Raw genomic sequence first — 22,031 nt, 5'->3', positions numbered from 1 at the left:
ACCCGAAGATCTCTTTGCCAGTGAATCCTCAAAAATGGTTTAAATACTATTGGTTCTTGATTAAGGATGATTAAGAGTTCATAGTAATGAATTAAATGTAATCAAAATAAATTTAGTACCTAAACAGCTTATTAAGAAGTATTACTGCAGTTTGAAATTAAATGGAAAACTCTCTAATGAAATGCTATGCTTTTAATGAGTTACCATGAATTATGGTAACTTTCTAAAGCTTAAACATTTTTTTTTTCCTTTGGTGGATATGACTTAGAGGCTTAGTTTCCAGGTTAAATTTGACCTTTTCATGAACATCCCCTTCCATAATATGACTTCATTTCTAAAGCATACTAAATAGAAACTTCTGTTCTTTATTTTAATCTTGTGTTTTAAAAATTTATTTATTTACTTAAAAGGCAGAGTTACAGAGAGGCAAAGGCACAAGGCGGGGGGAGGGGTCTTCCATCCACTGGTTCACTCCCCAGATGGTAGCAACGGCCAGAGCTGTGGTGCCGACCAGGAGACAGGAGCTTCTTCCAGGTCTCCCATGCAGTTGTAAGGGCCCAAGGACTATCGGCCATCCTCTACTGCTTTCCCAGGCCTATAGCAGAGAGCTGGATTGGAAGTGGAACAGCCAGGTCTCGAACTGGTGTCCTTAAGGGATGCCAGCTCTGCAAGTGGAGGCCTTACCACTACACCACAGCATGGGCCCCTAGTCTTGTGTTTTAAAAACCCAAGGATTTCTAAGCTAAATCTCTCTACCCCCACAATGCATGCTTGTACACACACAAAGACACATCAAAAGTCTGTGGAAAATGGAATTAAAAATTTGTTTATTTTGGTGCAAGACAATTTGAAATCTCTGCAGTTCTTTTATAGTGCTTATTTTATTGAATGTTTTGAAGACCCCCCATATGCATGGATTTCAAAGATTTTTTATACCAAAATAAATGTATCTTTCAATTCTATATCCCATGAACTTTTTGAAATACCTCCTATGTCTGTGTATATCCAATATATATTATATATAATGCAAATAGCCCAGATATTTCTCCCAGTCTTTATCACACTTCAGCCTATGATCTTTTTCTTTATATTATCTCTTAATCTTATCTAAGTCTTCCTTGTCGTTTATGTAAAAATAAAATTTATTAGTCTAGTGTATTTTTATCTTTGCATTTCCTCATTTGTTAAAATACAGTTCTGTGTACCTGATTTTCATAACGCTGTTAATGCCAGCAAGACAAGCTCAGAGTGAAAGTGGATGAGAATTCGTATCTTTGTTTTTAGGAAACTATCTCTAAATGTGAACTCTGATTCCTGGTGGATATATGGAGGGCTCTTTGTAGTAGAAGAATGAAAACTATAGTTTTCTTCCCTTATGTGGCTTAGGATTTATCTGAAGAAATAGAAGTATATATAGTTCAAAAAATGACCTGTAATGTTGCTACAAATAAAATTGCATCTAAAACATTTTTCTTTTTGCTGCGCTTCACTAAATGAGGGACCCACAGAGTAGCTCTCTAAACATTGTTGCCTTTTCCTTTCATGCATCTAAAAAGATATTACTGGATGGAAAATTTAAAGCATAAATTAGTGCCTAACTCAGAATAATATGTCTCTTTTTAGAATCTGCAGCTGTTGCTAGTCATTAGATTTGTTATAGTAGATCTTTTTCTTAGCTAAAACCAGACCTTCAAATCTATATCCCATTGTCCAAAAATAGAGAATTTGATGGTTCTGGTAAGATTTATCCTTAAGGATCAAACAAATGAATTACTTTGAAATTCATTTTATACTTAAAAGTGATTGTAATGCTTCCTATGTAAGCATTATATGTAAAAATTTCTTACCAGTATATTTTGGGTGCCTTTAAAAAAGCATGCTTATAAAACTGTATAAATTATGATTATAACTGTATAAATTATGATTACTTATGCATAGATCTGTGATTACTTATCCATAAATTGGGTTTCTTTTTAAGTAGATTCACTGAAGGTGTGTGTGTATACATATATATATGTATATATATATAAATATATTAATATATAATTAAATATATTAAATAATATATAATTAAATAATTCTTAGCATATTGTGTATCTGAATAAATATGTAAGAAAATCACTTATTTTAATCTGTACTGTTTCAAGAGTTTAGCTGTCTTATTTATTAACAGGTATATCTTATCTTTTGTAAACACATGTGATGTTGAGCTATTCTAGACCAGAGACCATACTTCTTAATTTACTGAAATAAGTACTGCCCAATTAAAAAAAATATATATAGCTTATACCCTGTTTTTGACAACTTCTCTTTATTGTTATGTATATACATTGACCTATATATGAAAACTTTTATCAGTGACTATTAAGCTTTTATCTGTGACTCCTTCTACATATGCACATTTAGAAGAAATTCTGGTTTGTTAGTGCATTGTTAGCGTTTTTATTTTTTGTTTGTCTGCTTTGAAGTGCCTATCCCTGTAAAGCATTTTACAACACGTTTTCTTAGTAGAAGCCCAAAAAGGTCATGGTGACAAGGTAGAGAGAAGTGAGTGGGGTTGAGATAGAGCAATTTGTTTGGAACTTGAGGAAGGAGAAGTTGTGTAGCCTAGTGGAGGTTGGTGGTTAAAGCTTATTGAGCCTAGGAGAGGCAAGTGCTGGTCCATGTAGTTCTTTCCTGTGGCTGGGGTTAAGAGAAGTTTTTGCTTGTTTGTTTTGAAGTAGTAGGTGACAGACACATGCTGTTGAGGTAGCTAATTGTACAAAGCTGTGAACAGTCCATTGTTGGAGTACAGCCTGTAAGTGTTCAATAAATAATCACACTGTCTTAAATCAGAGAACCGAGAATGAAGGGTACAGTGGGAAGCTGTTGCAGAGTAGTAAGGATTTGTCTCTGCAGAGATCAAAAATGACCCCAAGGACTTGAATATGGGAAACTGGAAAAGCATTGGTATCATTTACCCAACTAGAAAACTTTTAAAGGGTGTATAACTTTGGAGGGAGAAGTAAGGAGTTTGGCTTTAATAGTAAAGAATAAAAATGGCAGTAGATTATAAAGTCTGATACTAATAATTACCACATACTGAACATCTTAACCATTGGATGTTTTCATCCTCACAACAGCCTTACTCTTATCCCTACTTCACAGATGAGGAAACTGAGTCATGGAGTGACTGTGTAACAGGACCAAGATCATGTAGCTGATAAGTGGTGGAACTAGGCTTTGATATAACTCCAGCAACAGAGTGAGGTGGAGCTGTGAAATAATACGTGCATTCTAAGAGGGAGTGCTGAGGGGCCGGCGCTGTGGCTCACTTGGTTAATCCTCCGCCTGTGGTGCCGGCATCCCATATGTGCACCGGGTTCTAGTCCCGGTTGCTCCTCTTCCTGTCCAGCTCTCTGCTGTGGCCTGGGAGTGCAGTGGAGGATGGCCCAAGTGCTTGGGCCCTGCACCCCATGGGAGACCAGGAGAAGCACCTGGCTCCTGGCTTTGGATCGGCGCAGCTCTGGCCGTAGTGGCCATTTGGGGGGTGAACCAATGGAAGGAAGACCTTTCTCTCTCTCTCTCTCTCTCTCTCTCTCTCACTCACTGTCTGTAACTCTACCTGTCAAATTAAAAAAAAAAAGAAAGAAAAAGAGGGAGTGCCAAGCAGAGGGAAGGGAGGTTTAAAATGGTGAGACTGAAAGGAGGAGGTAGGCAGACCTCTTGGAAGCAAGGAAGGGAGATGTTTTAAGGCTGATATTCACCAGCAGTATAAGAACCCATGAAATGAAAGATCCCTGATGATGAGGCTTGAGAGGCTAGCAGCCGTGGCTTTGATTAATAATGTCTTTAAATCAAATGGTGTGTTGGATGCCAGATTAGAAGAGTTTAAGAAGAGGGGACGTGGAGAAAACCTGGGTTGTGCCATTTTTCTCTTTGAGAGTTGAGGAATTGAGATTGAGAACATTACAAAAGGCAGACTTGCCTAAATATTCACTAGTCAGGACTACCTGTATTTTCCCCCTACTAAAAGGCATTCTTGGCTGGCTATTTGTTATCATTTCTCATGATTCACGCTATTAAACTTAATTTTAGCAAGCATTATACATTTTGAATTAATGATTCTTTTTGTCTTTTTCAAATTAATTGTGCTTTTCCACCAAAATGCTGTATGAGGATTTGGTTGCATTTTATTTTATTTTTTTTTTAAGATTTATAATTTGAAAGTCAGAGTTACATAGAGAGAGAAGGAGAGGCAGAGATGGAGAGAGAGGTCTTCCATCCACTGGTTTATTCCCCAATTGGCCGCAATGGCTGGAGCTACGCCAATCCAAAGCCAGGAGCCAGGAGCTTCTGCTGGGTCTCCCACTCGGGTGCAGGGGCCCAAGGACTTGGGCCATCTTGTACTGCTTTCCCAGGCCATAGCAGAGAGCTGGACCAGAAGTGGAGCAGCTGGGACTTAAACTATACCCGTATGGGATGCCGGCACTGCAGGCGGTGGCTTTACTTGCTATGCCACAGCGCCAGCCCCAAGCCACACTATTTTAAGAAGATATTTGAACAGTCAGTGAACCATTCTCAGTTTAACATTATTACTTACAGTTGTTTGAGGATATAGTTGCCTTGGGCAAATGGTTCCCATCTAAAACCATAGTTATGTTCTTCTACTAAAACAAGTTTTAACTTTAGGTTTTACATGTGAGTTGAGTTTTTAAAATAAAAGTTAAAGAAATAAGTAAATGAGAAATTGAATATATGAGGTTAGCTATATTATTTACTTCCTCATTCCTTTCCTCCTTATTTAAATAAAATGAGGATTCTTGCTTTTTGTGTGCAAAATTTCTAGTATTTGAAGAAAATTATAGAGAAGCTTGAGGTTTTTAATAAAGCTTGTAAGAAGCTTAAAATATTTCTGTATTATTTCATTATAATTATTTAAGTAATTGCTCTCTCCTAAATGACATTGTTACTACCAATGGTAGAGATTAATGAGATCCCAATGGTAAACTGGACCTCAGGTTGGGAATAAAGAGAGCAGGAATCATTAACGAGGAAAAAAGATCTTCTGTCTCCTCGTACAAAAGCACTCACATGGAGTCAATATTTCTGTGTGATTTCTGCTCTTGACCTGGTTTTTCCCTTTGATACAATAGTTAACTGTAAAACAGTCTTTGGAACACTGCAAAAGTCTTACCTAAATATTTCTAATAGTCTAATATTTTGTATTTTAGATCATGCTGATCTTTAAGGAAAAACTACCCATGTTTCTGTTGCCTTTTATCAGTAAAAGGAATGAGGGCTTATGTGTCATTTTCTAGGCAGCTCTGACTACTTTAGGAAACTAGAAAAATTTTGGGTCTTCGCAGACTTCCTGATTGCATTTATCTTCATCGTTCTTACTGGATTTAGTTTTTGTTTTCTTTTTCTTTCTGTAAATGAGGTAAGGAAATGCTGCTAGCCTTATCAGCACAGCAAGTACTCAATCCTAGTTCAGTCAACATGGAAGAGTTTGCCTCATTCATCCTTTATACATTGTCTCAGTTGTTGTTGTTATTTTGTTTTAAGTTTTATTTATTCATTTTGAAAGGCAGAGGGAGAGACAGAGATCTTCTATCCACTGGTTCACTCCCCAGATGGCCACAATAGCCGGGGCTGGGCCAACCCGAAGCCAGAAGTTAGGAGCTTCATCTGAGTCTCCCACGCGGGTAGCAGGGGCTCAAATGCTTGGGCCATCTTCTGCTACTTTCCCAGGCATGTTAGCACAGAGCTGGATCAGAAATGGAGCATCTGGGACTTTGAACCAGTGCTCATATGGGATACTGCCTTCACAGGTAGCAGCCTAGACTGTGGAGCTACAATGCTGACCCTTAGAGTCTCAGTTTTTGAAAATCATCATTTCCTCCCTCTCATCTAGAGGATGAGTTGGCTGGGATGCTTTCTGGTGTACCATGTTCAAATCCTTGGCATCATCTTTGTTCCCTCTGCAACAATCCCTGCTAGTCTGTGACAGCTCTCCACCGTGTCCTTCGTTTAGGTTCTTTAAGTCAATGTTGTTTATTGAACATGTCTAGGTTGGCTTTAAAGTGTCTTTTATGCTAATCGTAAACATAATTAGTTCAAAGAAGATGTCATTTTTTACCTTCTTAAGAGGAGTGATTTTTATAAATCTCTGATAAATGCCTGTGCGTAAGTGATTTATACTAGCTCCTTAATGCCACTTTTCTTTAAGAGTTCATGAGCAGAAATGACTGTGGATCACTTTTCCAATGAGGCCTGAAAGGTATATTCACTGATAATATAAAAAAAGAACTCACTAACAAATGCCCATATAGTGGACATTCTTAAGTAGTTAGGTCTAATTCTCTGTCAGTTTGTGAGAACTAGTGACTAAAAACTAGTGCATGGTAATTGTTCCTACATCAAAAGTACTCTAGCCCTGGAATACTGTATGAATACTGTATAATTTAGAGTCGGAGCTCATATTCTATAATGCTTTTGTAGTTTAATGTTGATAGTTCTTAATTTAGACGTTGCTCTTCATTTATTAAATCACTAAAGTTTTAATTTTAACAGTTAACAAAATATTTTAGCTACTTCCTGTACTTAAAACACTGTGTTATATGCATGGCATTGTAAAGTAAATTTCAACCAAATGTCTATTTAAGAAAAAGCTGTTGAATACCTACAAATATGAGACATTTCACTAGTCACTAGCTCTATGAAAATCAGAAAGGTGCAATTCTTACTGTTGAAGAATTTAGTTTAGCATGTATAATTGAACAACTGTAAGGTTATGTTTTCTACTGTCAGGAGCCTAAAAATAGAGCCGGGAGGAAGTAAATTTGAAAGACTGTGATAGTTGAAGTTACGGTGAAATCTTCTTTCCCTTCTATTCAATAAATTCTCCATTGAAGTCTGCTTAGGAAAAATTCATGTCAGTAATAAAGAGGAAAAAAAAAGTATTTTTCAGAGCCACACAAGGACAGCCACAAAGATGGAAAGAGAAATAGAAAGTAGTGTTGTTAGCTGATGACAGGCTGAAAACAATAATGTGTGAACCTCTTTTTACCTCTGAGTAATAACGATGAAGTGTAGAACCTTAAAGTAGCACAGCTGAATTTTGATCCAGGGGTCCCAGATCATTTCCTTTAAGACCATCTCACAGGTTACTGTACTGCAAAAGAAACAGTCAGGAAAGTGTAGAGGCAACCGACAGAATGGGAGAAAATATTTGCAAATTATGCAACAGATAAAGGATTAATAACCAGAATCTACAAAGAGATCAAGAAACTCTACAGCAACAAAACAGGCAACCCACTTAAGAGATGAGCTAAGGACCTTTCAAAACAGGAAATCCAAATGGCCAACAAACACATGAAAAAATGTTCAGGATCACTAGCCATCAGGGAAATGCAAATCAAAACCACAATGAAGTTTCACCTCACCCCTGTTAGAATAGCTTACATGCAGAAATCAACAAACAACAAATGCTGGCAAGGATGTGGGGAAAAGGCACACTAATCCACTGTTGGTGGGAATGCAAACTGGTAAAGCCACTATGGAAGACAGTTTAGAGATTCCTCAGAAATCTGAATATAGCCATACTGCACGATCCAGCCATCCCACTCCTCGGAATTTATCCAAGGGAAATTAAATTGGCAAATAAAAGAGCTATCTGCACCTCAATATTTATTGCAGCTCAATTTACAATAGCTAAGACATGGAATCAACCTAAATGCCCATCAACAGAAGACTGGATAAAGAAATTATGGGATATGTACTCTATAGAATACTACACAGCGGTAAAAAAAAAAAAAATATGAAATCCAGTCATTTGCAACAAAATGGAGGAATCTAGAAAACATCATGCTGAGTGAAATAAGCCAGTCACGAAGGGACAGATATCATATGTTCTCCTTGATCTGTGACAACTATCTGAGCACCTAAAAGGAAACCTGTAGAAGTGAAACTGACACTATGAGAAGCAATGACTTGATCAGCCCTTGTCCTAACTGTCAAGGAGCAGCTTACTATTTTATTCTTTTTAGTATTTTCTTTTTCTACTTAATACCATCTGCTGAACTCTTTACTTAACACAGAATTATTCTTAGGTGTTTAAATTCAACTGAAAATTGGTTCCTGTTAAAAATAAGAGTGGGAATAAGAGAGGGAGGAGACAGTTCGGCACATGCTCACTCGGACTTACCCCTAATGGTAAAGCTAGAAACGTGCCATGGGACGTTGGCAGGTTCCAATGCCATCTTAATAGTTAAAGTGATCAATTTAAGTTCATAACTGATCATAAAGATAGGATTAAGTGTCAAAGGGATCACATAAATAAGACCAGTGTCTGCTAATAATAATTGATAGAATTAAAAAGGAGAGAACAATCCAACATGGGAAGTGGGATACACAGCAGACTCATAGAATGACAAATGCCCTAAACAGCACTCTGGCCTCAGAATCAGCCCTTAAAGCATTTGGATCTGGTTAAAAAGCCCAAGAGTTTCTCAGGCATGGAAAGCCAAGACGCTCTGGCAAAAAATGACCTAAATGAAAGATCTCTGTGAGTGAGATCCCAGTGGAAAGAATGGGCCATCAAAGATGGAGGTACTGTTCTCTGAAGGGAGGAGAGAACTTCCACTTTGACTACGGCCTTGTCTAAATATGATCAGAGTTGGCGAACTCAAGAGGCTTCCATAGCCTTGGCAGCTCGTGACAAGAGCCTCAGGTGATTACTGGCATCATAAACAAGAGTGTCAATTGTTAAATCAACAATGGGAGTCACTGTGCACTAACTCTCCATGTAGGATCTCTGTCCTTAATGTGTTATGGGAATTAATGGTAAAACTAGTACTCAAACAGTACTCTATACTTTGTGTGTCTGTGTGGGTGCAAACTATTGAAATCTTTACTTAGTATATACTAGGTTGATCTTCTGTATATAATGATAATTAAAAATGAATCTTAATGAAGAATGGGATGGGAGAGGGAGTAGGAGTTTGTGGGTGGGAGGGTGGTTATGGGGGGAAAACATCTATAATCCAAAAGTTGTACTTTGGAAATTTATATTTATTAAATAAAAATTTTCTTTAAAAAAAAAGACCATCTCACAATAGGATGCGTAGGAGCAGCTACCCAGACAGTGTAGATCTGGAGTTGGTACACAGGCTGTAGCCTGTGGGCCAAATTTTATAGTTTGCTTGAAACACAGCCACACATCACATATTTTCTATGGATGCTTTTGTGATACAGAAACAGAAGTTGTGACGGAAACTATATGACCTACAAAGCCTGAAATACTAATTACCTGGCTTTCACAGAAAAAGTTTGCTGATTTCTGAAGTTGAATAAGCCCTAACTGGGATAATATGATGGAAGCAGTATATGTCTCTTTCTTCTTCCCTGAAGAACAAAGTTAATGAGCTGGGGGACTTCTACTGAAAATTATATTTCCTTTGATACCACTTGGGTAAATCATTTGTATGGCTGGGGAGGAAGTTTTGTGTTGGTTACCTCTTCATGTATCAACTGTTGGAACAAAGCAGTGGAATTTGCTGGGGACTGGGCAGAGGCACACAATCTTTTCACCCTTTGTCCCAAGTCTGGGCTGAATAGCTAGCTCTCTTTCCACCCAAAGATGAATACCAAGAAGAAAACAGTTTTCACAGAAGCTATGAAAAAATTCTTTAGTTTAAGAGGACATTTTCACAAATATGAAGAATAAAATTCTTTGGAGGAGAACATTTGAAATATCTTCCCAATATGATTCAAGTGGTAAGAAGAAATAGTAATAACGTGTTTCAAGTGCCTCTTCTAGGCATTGTACTAGCTATTTTATTTTCATTTCTCTTTAAATCCTCATATCTATAACAGAAGAAATTACTGAATACAAGTGGTAAAAGGGAACGTTTTATGCCTTGTTCCTTCTATTAAGTGTGGCAGCATGCACTTTCTAACCATTCCCTATTCTGCCATTTTTGTTGATAATGTTCAGATATGTTTTTTACATATTTTCTCCTAGATTCTAGCATATCTTTTTATTCTTGTGACTGTTTTTAGCAGAACAGATGTTTTAAATTTTAATGAAGTCCAACTTAATTTTTCCTTTCATCGACCGTCTTTTGATGTATCTCAAAACTGACTACCAAACTCAAGGTCACATAAATTTTCTAGATTATCTTCTGGAAATTTTACATTTTACGTGTAGCTGTGATCTGTGATTCATTTTGAGTTAATTTTTGTGAAAGTTGTAAGGTGTGTCTAGATTCTCTCTTCTGCATATGGATATCTGGCACCATTTATTGGAGAGACTGTGCTTTCTCTGTTGGATTGCCTTTGCTCCTTTATCACAGATCAGCTGACTGTATTTGTGTTGAGTGTGTTGTGCTCTGTTTTGCTCCAGTGATCCTATGTGTTTTATTCCTCACCAATACTATGATGTCTCAATTTTCTGTAGCTTTATAGTTTTTTTTTATTCTTTTTTAAATTTTTAAAAATTATTTAATAAATGTGAATTTACAAAGTGCAACTTTTGTATTGTTGTGGCTCCCCCCCCCCAAACCTCCCTCCCTTCTGCGGCCCTCCCCTCTCCCACTCCTCCTCCCATCCCGCCCTTCATCGAGTTTCATTTTCAATTACCTTCATATACAGAAGATCAACTTAGTATATACTAAGCAAGGATTTCAACAGGCTGCCCTCACACAACCGCACAAGGTATAGGGTATTGTTTGACTAGTAGTGTTGTTTTTAAGTTTCATAGTAAAACACATTAAGGACGTGGGGAGCCTGCCTGTACCCAGTGACTCCTGTTGTAGATTTAACAATGTAGCTATATAGTTAATCTTATAGTTGGGAGAATCACTCCTCTGACTTTTGTTATTCTTCAGTATTGAGTTAGCTATTAGGGATCTTTTGCCTTTCCATATAATGTTTAAAATGAGTTTGTCAGTAGCCACAGAATAGCCTTGTGGGATTTTGACTGGGATTGAATTGAATCTGTAGATCAAGGTGAGAAGAATTAACATCCTAATAATACTGAATCTTCTAATTCATGGACACAGAATATTAATTCATTTATTTGGATCTTCTTTGATTTCTTTCAACAGCCTTCTGTAGTTTTTCATATACAGATCCTGTAAATATGTTTTTGGAGTTATACATAAGTATTGTTTTGCAAGTGCTGATGTAAATCATGCTGTGTTTTTAATGTCAAGTTCTAGTTGTTCATTGCTGGTATAAAGGAAAGTAATTAATTGACTTTTATATGTTAACCTTGTTTCCTGTGACCTTGCTATAGTTATTTACTAGTACAAATTTCATTTCTCCTTTCCCAGTCTATACCTTCTGTTTCCTTTTCTTGTCTTTCAGTACAGTGTTGAATACAAATGGTAAAAGGTCAGCTTTGTTCTTCATTCTTGGGTGGACAGTACGCAGTTTTTAACCATTAAGTATAATGTTAGCTATAGATTTTTTTTGGTAGATGTTGTTTATCAGTTTGAGAAAATTCCTGTTTCTAGATTGCCAAGATATATATTTTTTTAATCACCAATGGATATTGGATATTGTCAATGCCTTTATGTGTCCAAAAGATTTTTTTTATTGAGTCTGTACTATATGCTACTGTCTTAGATGCTAGGGACACATCAGTGAACAAAACAGGCAGAAAGTCTTTGCTTTAGGGAGTTCACATTCTAGTATGGGGAACAGATAGTAAACATTAAACATCGGTTAACTATTTGAAGATGATAAATGCTGTGGAACACTGAGCGGCAGTTGAGTTTGCCAAGTAACTATCTGGTAGGTAGAGCATTCTGGGCAAAAGTTAGAGCCGGAGCAGTGGCCTTGGAGCAGAAGCAAGCTAAGGAGATTCCAGGAGTAAGCCAGCATAAGGCAATGCAAGATGAGTCAAAGAAGAAACAGGGGGCATCAGGTAGGATTTTTGCTTTTGCTCTGTGAGAACTGAGGGGCCACTGGAGACTTTACGTCAGAAGTGTCTAATGTTTTCTAATAGGATTACGCTGCTGTGAACAGATGCCGAATAGCAAGGGTAGAGAGCAGCCTGGGGTCTAGTGCGGAAATGAGGCCAGAAATGATGGTGTCTGCAGGTGTGATTACAGCAGAGTGGGTTCTTGTTGGTTCATAAAGGAAAGAGGAGTGAAGCGCAACACCAAGGCTTGTGTGTAAACCAAAGGAAAGATAATGCCATCAGCTGAGACTGGTAAGACTTTGGGAGGAGCAGGTCCTGTTTTTTGTTGTGCTGGAGAGGAGGGGGAGGGAGGAATGCGGAGTTCAGGCGGCTGCTGTCTATGAGGCATCGAGTGGAAAGGGCAGTTAGGAGTTAGGCGGCTGCCTCTCCAAGTTTGACGTTTGGGAAAGAAGTGTGAGCTGCAGACATTGGTGCTGGCAGCACATAGCTAATATTTCAAGCCAGAAAGTAAACACATACACACTTACAAGTGGGATAAGTACTGTGAAGAAAGAGGGGCCAAGGGAGGCCAGAGTTGTTGGGTGGGGAGGTGTTTTTACAAACGATAGCCAGAGATGTTCTCTGAGGAAGGGCCGCATGCTTTCTCTCAGAGCAAGAGAGAGAAGGGAGAAGAAGGTGAGAGCAGAGCACTTGGTGCAAGTTGGCAGTGCACCAATCCTGAGGGCCTCCTAGCAGAGCAGAGGCACTGGGGTGGCAGAGCTGCTTGCGCTCCAAGGGGTGGGCTTTAGCCCCTGCCCCTGCCTGACACGCAGCCTGAGGCCATGGCTCTCTCATTGGCTTCCTGTCATCTAATGAACATTTCCAGTTTCTTCGCAAAGCCAAGTAAATTGGTTAGAATGCAGATTTCGTGTAACTACTACATAGTTCGACTACTTCAGAGCCAATCCTACTAACTGGAAAATCTGTAAAACCCAGAGTCACAACTTACGGTGACAAGGGCAGCTGCCAGGCCTTTTGTCTGTGTGTGGGCCACATCAGCAGCATCACTCAGGTGACAGCCTTTCTCTTCAGCACCTTTGCCCAGGCAGAGGCCTCCTCCAGGACAGGTCAAACAGTTAGGAAGGATGGGTCATTTCATATTGCGGGAACCAGGCGAGTCACTGTTACAGTGACTTTGATTTCTAGCATTTCCTTTTAGTTCTTCTTTCAGAGTTGTATAAGCTTATATCACTCATATGTCCTTGAATTTTGTCATCTTTTTTATTAGAACCCTTAACATAGTAATTATAGTTACTTAAATTTCCTATCTGATAATTCCCAAATCTGTGCCATATTTGAGTCTGATTCTGAGGCTAATTTTGCTTATTCAGACTATGTTTTTTTTTGTCTTTTTGCTTGCCTCATAATTATATATGTGTGTGTGTTTAATGTGAGAGACAAGTAGACAGAAGCAGGCGCAGATCTCCCTGCCTCCGGTTCACTCCCCAAATGCCTGCAGCAGCTGAGGTTGGACCAGGCCAAAGCCAAAAGCTAGGAATTCAGTCTGTTGTTGGTAGCAAAGTACCCAGCTGCTTGTGTTATCACTTGCTGCTTCATAGGGTCTTTGTTAGCAGGAAGCTGGAATTGGGAGTGGAGCCAGGACTTGAACCTGCGCATTCCCGTAAGGGATACAGGTGAACCGATCAGTGACTACTTCTTCCTCTTTTTTATTTTTTTATTTTTATTTTTTTAAGATTTATTTATTTATTTGAAAGGCAGAGATACAGAAAGAGAAGGGGAGAGAGCAAGATCGATCAATCTTCCATCCTCTGGTTCACTTCCCAAATGGCTGCAACAGCTGGAGCTGGGCCAGGCTGAAGCCAGGGGCGTCTTTCAGGTCTCCCATGTGGGTGCAGGGGCCCCAAAGACTTGGGCCATCTTCCACTGCTTTCCCAGGTGCATTAGAAGGGAGCTGGGTCAGAAATGGAGCAGCCAGGACTTTAACCAGCACTCATATGAGATGCCAACACTGCAGGCTGAGGCTTAACCTTATTCGCCACAGTGCTGGCCCCACCCCAAGCGGCTTCTTAACCACCAGATCAAATGCCTACTCTACTCCTATAGTTTTTTTAAAAAGCTGTATATGATGTGTTGGGTAATAGGAACTGAGGTATAAGGTTAGTTTGGCTATGAGCTGGATCATCTTTAATGTTTGCTGTAGGTTTAGGTGTTTAGAAGCTTCAGTTTCTTCTAGTGCCTTTGTTTTTTCTTTTTTTTTTTTCCTACCCTTTTGTCTTTGGGTTTCCCTAAGAACTCCTTTTTAAATGAAGTCTGTGTCTTGGAACTCATTGAGTGCAATCCACTGTTCTTGCACTAGAGCCCTGTTGAAATGGTTGAAGGGTATGAAGAAGGGAAAATATGGTATAATTTTAGTCTTTTGTTTGGTCTAAATGCTTAGCTATAACCTTCTCCCCCACCCCCTTTTTTACCCTACTTGTTTAGTGAAGCAGGAAGGCCAGAGGGCCTGTTTCTGGCTAATTCCTCCTCTCCTAGGACTTGTGAACCTCCAGTAAATTTTCCCTTGGAGTATTGGCCTTTGTTAATAAGAACATGCTGGGCTTTTTCCCCCCTAAACCTTTACTTTTCCTTTGGCTACATTTCAAAATAATTACTTGCCCCTTCTCCTACCCAAAATAAGAGATTTTTTTGCGGGGTTGGGGGTGGATTTTACCCCTGGGTGTATTTCAGAATGGTTACTTTGCCTTTCCTCTTTTGGAACTTTTTCTTGTATCTTACCAGTCAGAGCCTGGTGAGATTCCACTGTGGAAAGCTGGCTTTCTCGTTGGGTCCCCAGGAGTTCTCATTCACAAGCTAGTCTCACTTAGCCTTTGTCAAAATTATCATTTAAATTTTCTTACTAGTATATAACTCCACTTTTGTCTGCTTCAGGTAAGCTGATTGTGGATGTGGTTCCTGGATTTGCCTGTCTCTCTAGTTTCAAGAGACCCCATGACCTCAGTTCACCAATGGATCTAAGAAAAAAAATGCTGATTTTTAAATGTATAGGGTTTTTTCTTATTGTGAGGTCAAAGATGATGGATATCCAAGTACTACTACAGTGTCCGAGGTGAAGTCCTACGTTTATATTTTAAAATTGGAAATATCTTGTTCACTTTAAACTTTGCTGTGATCCATTTGCTTAGCTGAGATGACTCGTTCTCAGTCATTTTCATCCTTTTAAATCTTAGATTTCTGTATTTTCATGTGCTTAGCAAGAAGTTTTTCAGAACAAAATATTTGAAAAACTTAAGAACTTTACGTAGTTGTTGAAAATTGCCAATGACTTTACCCTAGAATGATTACACCTAATGATTATTCCCCCTCCAATACAGTTTTTGTTATATCAGATACTTTATATAAACCATGCTGAAGTCATTGTGAGGGATCTTTTCTTCACTTATTATCTCACCCCACTTGTTTTGGGAGAAGGAACTCAGTTTTCTAAAGCATTTTGAAGTCTCTAGAGGCTAAGCACAGTTTAAATTTGAGAAACTAATGAGAATAAGTGCAGAACTCTTATGCTGCCAATAACTTATTTTCAATTAACCTTGAAGAATATATTAAGTATAAACTATAGATCTTGGTGACTTTAACTTAATAGGATTACTTTCAGAATCTGTGAGATAGAGGATAATTTGGCTAAAACGTATTATTTAGGCAACTGAGAAAGTACTGTGTGTACTTTAAAGTCTTATAACTTGATCACTTGCTAAAAATTTGCATTGGGAGAGGCCTCTGTGCTTATCTTGGCTAACAGTTGTAGCCAACCTTGGGCTGTTAAGACATTGTAAATTTCATTAACCTTGCTCCTTTATGTTTTATTTTTCTCAGTGAATCTACTGTGAGGAACAGTCAGTAAACAACGAAGCAAATTAATTGCGGGGCATATAAGATTGCATAGTCATCAGCAAATTCATACCATGTTTATCTCAAGAAATATTTTCCTTTTTTAATTTTCCCAGTTGTTTAAAATGAATCTTTGAGGACTGAAGATTTTTTATGTATAGAGGGAGAATTAAGATTTAAAATTTTAAAAATCATTATAATTTTAATATACTAAGTAAGATATATTTTTAGAATGATTTGCTGTATTGAAAGGATTGGTTGAAAATAATTGTTTTTTGCCATGTAATAATCAATTAGCTGTGGCTCACTTTAAGGTAAGATCTGTTTGTCTAGCATGCTCTGAATTAAAGGCAGAAACCTTTCACTGTGCTTTTGTTTAGAGACCTTTCTTCACACTATAATCTTGTTTTCTTCCCCTGGAGTTCTCTGCTGCTGCCAAGTGGATGCCTGAGGTAGCCCACGACGGCACCAGTCTCAAACTATGCCATCAGTTCCTCTGCCTGCTGCCTGCTAACTGCACTGTTTGCCTTTTACTTCCTTGAATCCCATGAGTTCTTCCCCTTCAAGTCTGTGTACTTGCTACTTCCTTCACATGTAGCACTTTGCCCACCCTTTGCTTGGGTGACTCTGTCTAGTAGTCTGGTCTGAGGTCCCTCATTCCCTATCAGTGCCCCATATTTTTCCCCCCTGGCACTTATTTAAATTTGCAATTATATATTCACTTGCTCACTTAGCCTTTTTCCTGCATCCTAAGACACACATCCCTGCCCCCTTCCAATATTTCTGAAATTAGGATGTGCCTTACATTGGATACCTTGGTTCCTTTCTGAGTGGTAAGTAAAATAAGGATTTATTATCAGTTATGTTTTAGATTTAAGAACATATCGTACTTTTAATTGTCTGTTTCCCCTATGGGTGATTGTGAGGTATACAAATAAAGGAATTCTGTTTTGCTCACCAGTAGGAACCAGTGCCCACTACAGTACCTGGCCCCCAATAGGCACTGAATAAGTAATGGTTGAATGAATATAGTTATTTGGGAGATGTTGGCCCTAATTCTTCTGAAGATGAATCAGTTGATATATGAGTATGAATTGTTAATTCAGTTTCTGTGTTTGAGTCACTATTTTTGGAGATTGCTTTATTCTGGAATTGAAGGAGACCTTTAGATTTGCCTGTTTTGTTTCAGCATTTATGTAACTCATCCTGTTATAGATATGTGTATGTTCTTCTTTAGGAATACTGGCTCATATTTAGGAAAACGAGTCCCCAGGAGCTTTTACCCGCTATCAACATTTTTCTAATCATTAGGGGTAAGGACTGAGGAAGGTAGCCCATAGCAGGAGACTTTTAGATGGTTTTTGACTCCTTTTTAGTTTTACTTCATGCTCCAAAGAGTGTAGTCACTTGGAGTACTCATTTTACTTCTTTTGAGTGAAAAAAAAGGCGAACAGGCACAACGAATGACTGAAGTGCCTTAGGCTAGCTCTTGGACAAGGATCAAGCCTATCTAAAACTGGAGGATAAGTGTGGCCCTCAGTCCTTTCTATTTTCCAGTTCCTGCTCCTGGACTGCAGTTGAGTCAGCCTGGAATGAGCAGTTTGCCTTTCACTGTAGCACTCAGCAGTCTGGTTGTGAAAATGTCTGCTCTGACCGGTCTTTCCCAATCTCTCCCATGCTCTTCTGGGTCCTGCAGATTGTGTTTGTGTCTGTGACCACACTCTGGTAGCTGGTACATGTGGACCATGTACTGGGAAAGAAAAAAAAATTAAACAAGTGAGAGGAAGAACCCAGTTGTCAAATAGATGGCCTTGATGTCGAGATGCACTTGCTGGAAGTTGAAATAATGAAGTAGAAGTATGGCGTTGAAGGATACTGTGAGGTGCAAAAATATGAGGAGGCTTGCTGCAAACCTGCACACCCATAGTATCTAATTCAGGTCTTGAGGTGGCCATCCTGTTGGTCCAGTGATACTTCTGTGTATACAGCCTGAGTGCAGCTTACACTGGTAAACAAGACCCACGACAGGAAGACTGTCTCTGCTCTCGTCCTATGGAGAAAAGCATCTTCATTTGGTGTGTCCTTGGTATCTTGCCTTGGACATCGTTGAGTTATTCTGTGTCTTATTTAAGAGCACTCTGCTGTGTCTCTCTCTGAGGACAAGCTGAAGTTTGCAGAAAGAAACAATTCTTACTGCGGTTACTGGTTACCGCAAGTAAGGAAGTGAGCAAAACTGTGCCAGTTGCCATACACAGCTAAATTGAATGGGGCAGACAGGAAGTGCCAACTTTGAGGCCTATAATCTTTTGACTTCCCTGCTGATAAGCAGAGTTCAGCTATAGGACAATCGCCATTGCAGACCAGCAGCCTCCTGCAGAGCCAGCAGTTGCCTGATGACCAAGAGATTGAGATGCATGCTTGAAAGCAGTAGGATTTTGCTCAGTTGTTAAAGAGAAGGTAGGCACTTTGGAATGTGTACCTTTGCTCTAGTGGAGGTATGTCACTTAACAACCTTAGTCATGAGACTTAGCAGACATAAGGACGTTACACTACCAGGATTCCTTTGGGGGTGTCTGGGATAGGAGGGTGGAGAGAGAGGGTTTAAAGGAAATGCATGTTGTATTTTAATTGGTGACTCAACTTAAATTCCAAATAAAAGTTTTATTAAGTAATGTATTTATAAGGGATTTCTCTGTCCCATACTCCCTAGAATGGTTCCGTGTATGTGGAAGTGATGTTTGCCACTTATTGATACAAGTGGATACAGAATAAGCTCATAGATTTTAAAATGCACACATAGTGTTCAAATTTGAGCCTCTCATAAATTGTGTTCTGTGTACCAAAATGATGTTTACATAATTCTTGCTGTAAAAATAAAGTACAATTTTTTTCCCCTGAAATGTTCCTCCTTCCCATATATCCTATTGTAGATACTGTTTTTGTTTTTTTTTTTTTATACTATGACTGGTTTGCTTTTCCTTTTTCACTTTTGTAGACTATAGTAGTGATGCTACTGCTGACATAAGTGTTTTTCTTTTTCTGAAATATAATCATTGATGCTTGAAAGATAGCATCTTAGTACTGTCAGTATCACTCATTAATGTGAGAAACTGAAATGCTTAGAACTGGACTATTAAATGTGCTTGCATGAGTTTGGCAGTAACTGATAGTTCTTGGCTTTGTTCTGCTTAATACACATTAATTCAGACCTTGTATTCAGCTCTGAGTTTGGCAGCCTATCTTTTGGGGTGACTGAATTTTGTGCTGTTTACACTAAGATTTTATGTGGAAAGCAGAAGAGATTTAAAGAGGTTTGAGTAGTACCCATGTAACTAATTTGAAATGTATAATGCCTTTATTAAAGCTCATTACAGATGATTGGCAAAAATGTTGAACATCATAATTTTATTCTGTATAGCAGATACATAAACCGCTTTGTACAATGAAAAACATTAATTTGCTTAACACTTGATTTTTTTAAAAAAATTATTTTTTTTATTTACTTGAGAGGCAGAGGCAGAGAGAGAGAGAGAGAGAGAGAGAATCTTCCATCTGCCCACTGGTTTACTCCCTAAATGACCGCCAACAGTTAGAGATGAGCTGATCCAAAGCCAGGAGCCAGGAGCTTCCTCTGAGTCTCCCATGTGGGTGCAGGGGTCCAAGGACTTGGGCCATCTTCTGCTTTCCCAGGCCACAGCAGAGAGCTGGATCGGAAGTGGAATAGCTGGGTCTCAAACTGGCAAACCACAGCTCCAGCCCCAACACTTGATGTTAAATTACTATTATGTTCAAATTCATTGTATGCAATGCAGAACTAGTCTACCATATTGTAAGTTCTGTAGAGTGTTCTTTATTCAGTATACTTTTGAGAGAACAGCCTGCGTATCTGTCTGCTCTGAGAGATTCCACCTGCACTGATCTTTCCTAGTTTTGGTATATCTTAGGCAAAATATCTTAGCATCAGAATTTTAGAAATGGAATTACAGCAGCTACAGTATTTCAGTTTTAGCATCTTTTCAGTTTTCAGTATTAGCATCTTTTATTATGTGTAGCAGGGTCACAGATATAACCACTCTTTCAGATATGCAAAAAGAAAAACGTAGCTTCGTGGGTTTTTATTGTTTTACGTTTTTTGTTTTGTTTTGTTTTTCTTTAAGGTGATCTACTCTTCATCAGAAGCTTCATGCCATCCATAGGGCACTGGGGGAAGGAGAAGACAGGGACAAGTTAAACCCACCAATCCTCACAGCATCTTGCTTTGACAGTTTCAACAGTCTCATCAGGAAAACTCAGTCTCTTAGTTAAATGATCAGTCTTTCAGAAAGTATCTTTTCACAAAGATATTGTGAGACTGATATTTACTAATGGGATGTGTGTACCTATTGGATTAACATTTTGCATTTGCATCTGTGATCAACTTGGAGTTCATTTTTGTAGAGTCTATGAGATACAGGCTAAAGGTCATTTCTCCCTATCCTCACCCCGGGTCTCCCATTGATGTCTAGTTGTTGCAACACAATTCCTTGAAGGGTCTGTCTTCCTTCTTTTGAGTTCCTTTTGCAGTAAAAAATCAGGTGGGCAGTTTGGTGTGACTCCATTTCTGGACTGTCTGTTCCTATCCTAATTTCTGGAAGAGATTATGTAGGATTGCTGTTAATTATTTTTAAAGTATTTGATAGAATTCTCCAGTGAACCCATCTGAGCCTGCATTCTTAGATTGGAAACTACATAATTACATGTTTGATTTATTTAATAATGATATGACTATTTGTTTATTTCATCTTGCTTGTGCCCGTGGTAGTTTAGTTTTTAAGGAACTAAAGTTATCAAGTTTGTGAGTGTAAAGTTTGTAGTATTCCCTTATTTCCTTTAATGGCTTCAGAATCAATAGGGAATCTTCTCTTTCATTCCAATATTGTTGATTTTTGCCTTTTTTAAAATTATGTCAATCTTGCTAGAAGTTTATCAGTTTTATTGAAGTTTTTGAGGACTCAACTTTCTGCTTAGTTGGTTTTTTCAGTTGATTTTGTTTTAAATTTCATTGATTCCTACTTTTATCTTTTGTTCCTTCTTCTTGAGTTGCATTTATTTTCTTTTTCTAGTCCTGAGGTAAAAATTTAGCTTGTTGATTTTAGAGCTTTCTTCTTTTCTAACGTAACCATTAGTGCTATGAATTTCCCTTTCACTATTGCTTTAGCTGGTTTCTACATATTTTGCTGTATGGGATGCTGGCACTACTCTGCCACAGCTCCAGCCTCAATATATATATATATGTATTTTTTTTTTTTTTGACAGGCAGAATGAGAGAGAGACAGAGAAAGGTCTTCCTTTTTGCCGTTGGTTCACCCTCCAATGGCCGCTGCGGCCGGCCGGCGCACCGCGCTGATCCAATGGCAGGAGCCAGGTGCTTCTCCTGGTCTCCCATGGGGTGCAGGGCCCAAGCACTTGGGCCATCCTCCACTGCACTCCCTGGCCACAGCAGAGAGCTGGCCTGGAAGAGGGGCAACCGGGACAGAATCCGGCGCCCTGACCAGGACTAGAACCTGGTGTTCCAGCGCCGCAAGGCGGAGGATTAGCCTATTGAGCCGCGGCACCGGCCAGCCCAAGTATATTTTTTAAAGATTTATTTATTTATTTGAAATTTACACAGAGAAAGAAGGAGAGGCAGGGAGAGAAAGAAAGAAAGAAGTCTTCTATTCACTGGTTTACTCCCCAATTTGCCACAACGGCCGGAGCTACGCTGATTCAAAGCCAGTAACCAAGAGCTTCCTCCTGGTCTCCCACGTGGGTGCAGGGGGGCCCAAGGACTTGGGCCATCCTCTACTGCTTTCCCAGGCCATAGCAGAGAGCTAGATTGAAAGTGAAGCAGCCAGGACTCAAACCAGTGCTCTTATGGGATACCGGCACTGCAGGGGGTGGCTTTACCTGCTATGGCATAGCGTCAGCCCCTATATTGTTTCTTAATATATTAGTTTATATTGTATTCCTAGTCAGTGATGGCAGGTATTACAATGTAAATATGTAACTTACAATCTACTGTTATTGATGTTTTACCACTCAAGTGAAGTACAGAAAACTTGACTTCATTTAGGTTCACCTCACTTTTTAAATACATGTGCCAAATATTTTCTGTACATTGAGCAACACATCAGATGTTATACTTTCTAATTTTTGCTTCAACTATCAAATATGATAATAAAACTCATGAGGAAAAAGAATTGTATTATTTGTCCTC

The 22,031-nt window shown here is 38.8% G+C and overlaps 1 protein-coding gene and 1 pseudogene across 3 annotated transcripts in view; both read left to right on the top strand.

Annotated features, from left to right (window-relative positions):
* CDKL5 (cyclin dependent kinase like 5) overlaps positions 1–22,031 on the top strand; it is a 196,434-nt gene that overhangs the window by 82,874 nt on the left and 91,529 nt on the right. The gene's annotated exons all lie outside the window — the stretch shown is intronic.
* LOC133753659 (gap junction alpha-1 protein-like) lies at positions 11,734–17,964 on the top strand (annotated as a pseudogene).

The sequence above is a fragment of the Lepus europaeus genome, chromosome X (assembly GCF_033115175.1).
Source record: "Lepus europaeus isolate LE1 chromosome X, mLepTim1.pri, whole genome shotgun sequence".
Lineage (NCBI taxonomy): Eukaryota > Metazoa > Chordata > Mammalia > Lagomorpha > Leporidae > Lepus > Lepus europaeus.
The sequence above is the reverse complement of the archived record's forward strand: the minus strand, read 5'-3'. Positions and strand labels throughout refer to the sequence as shown.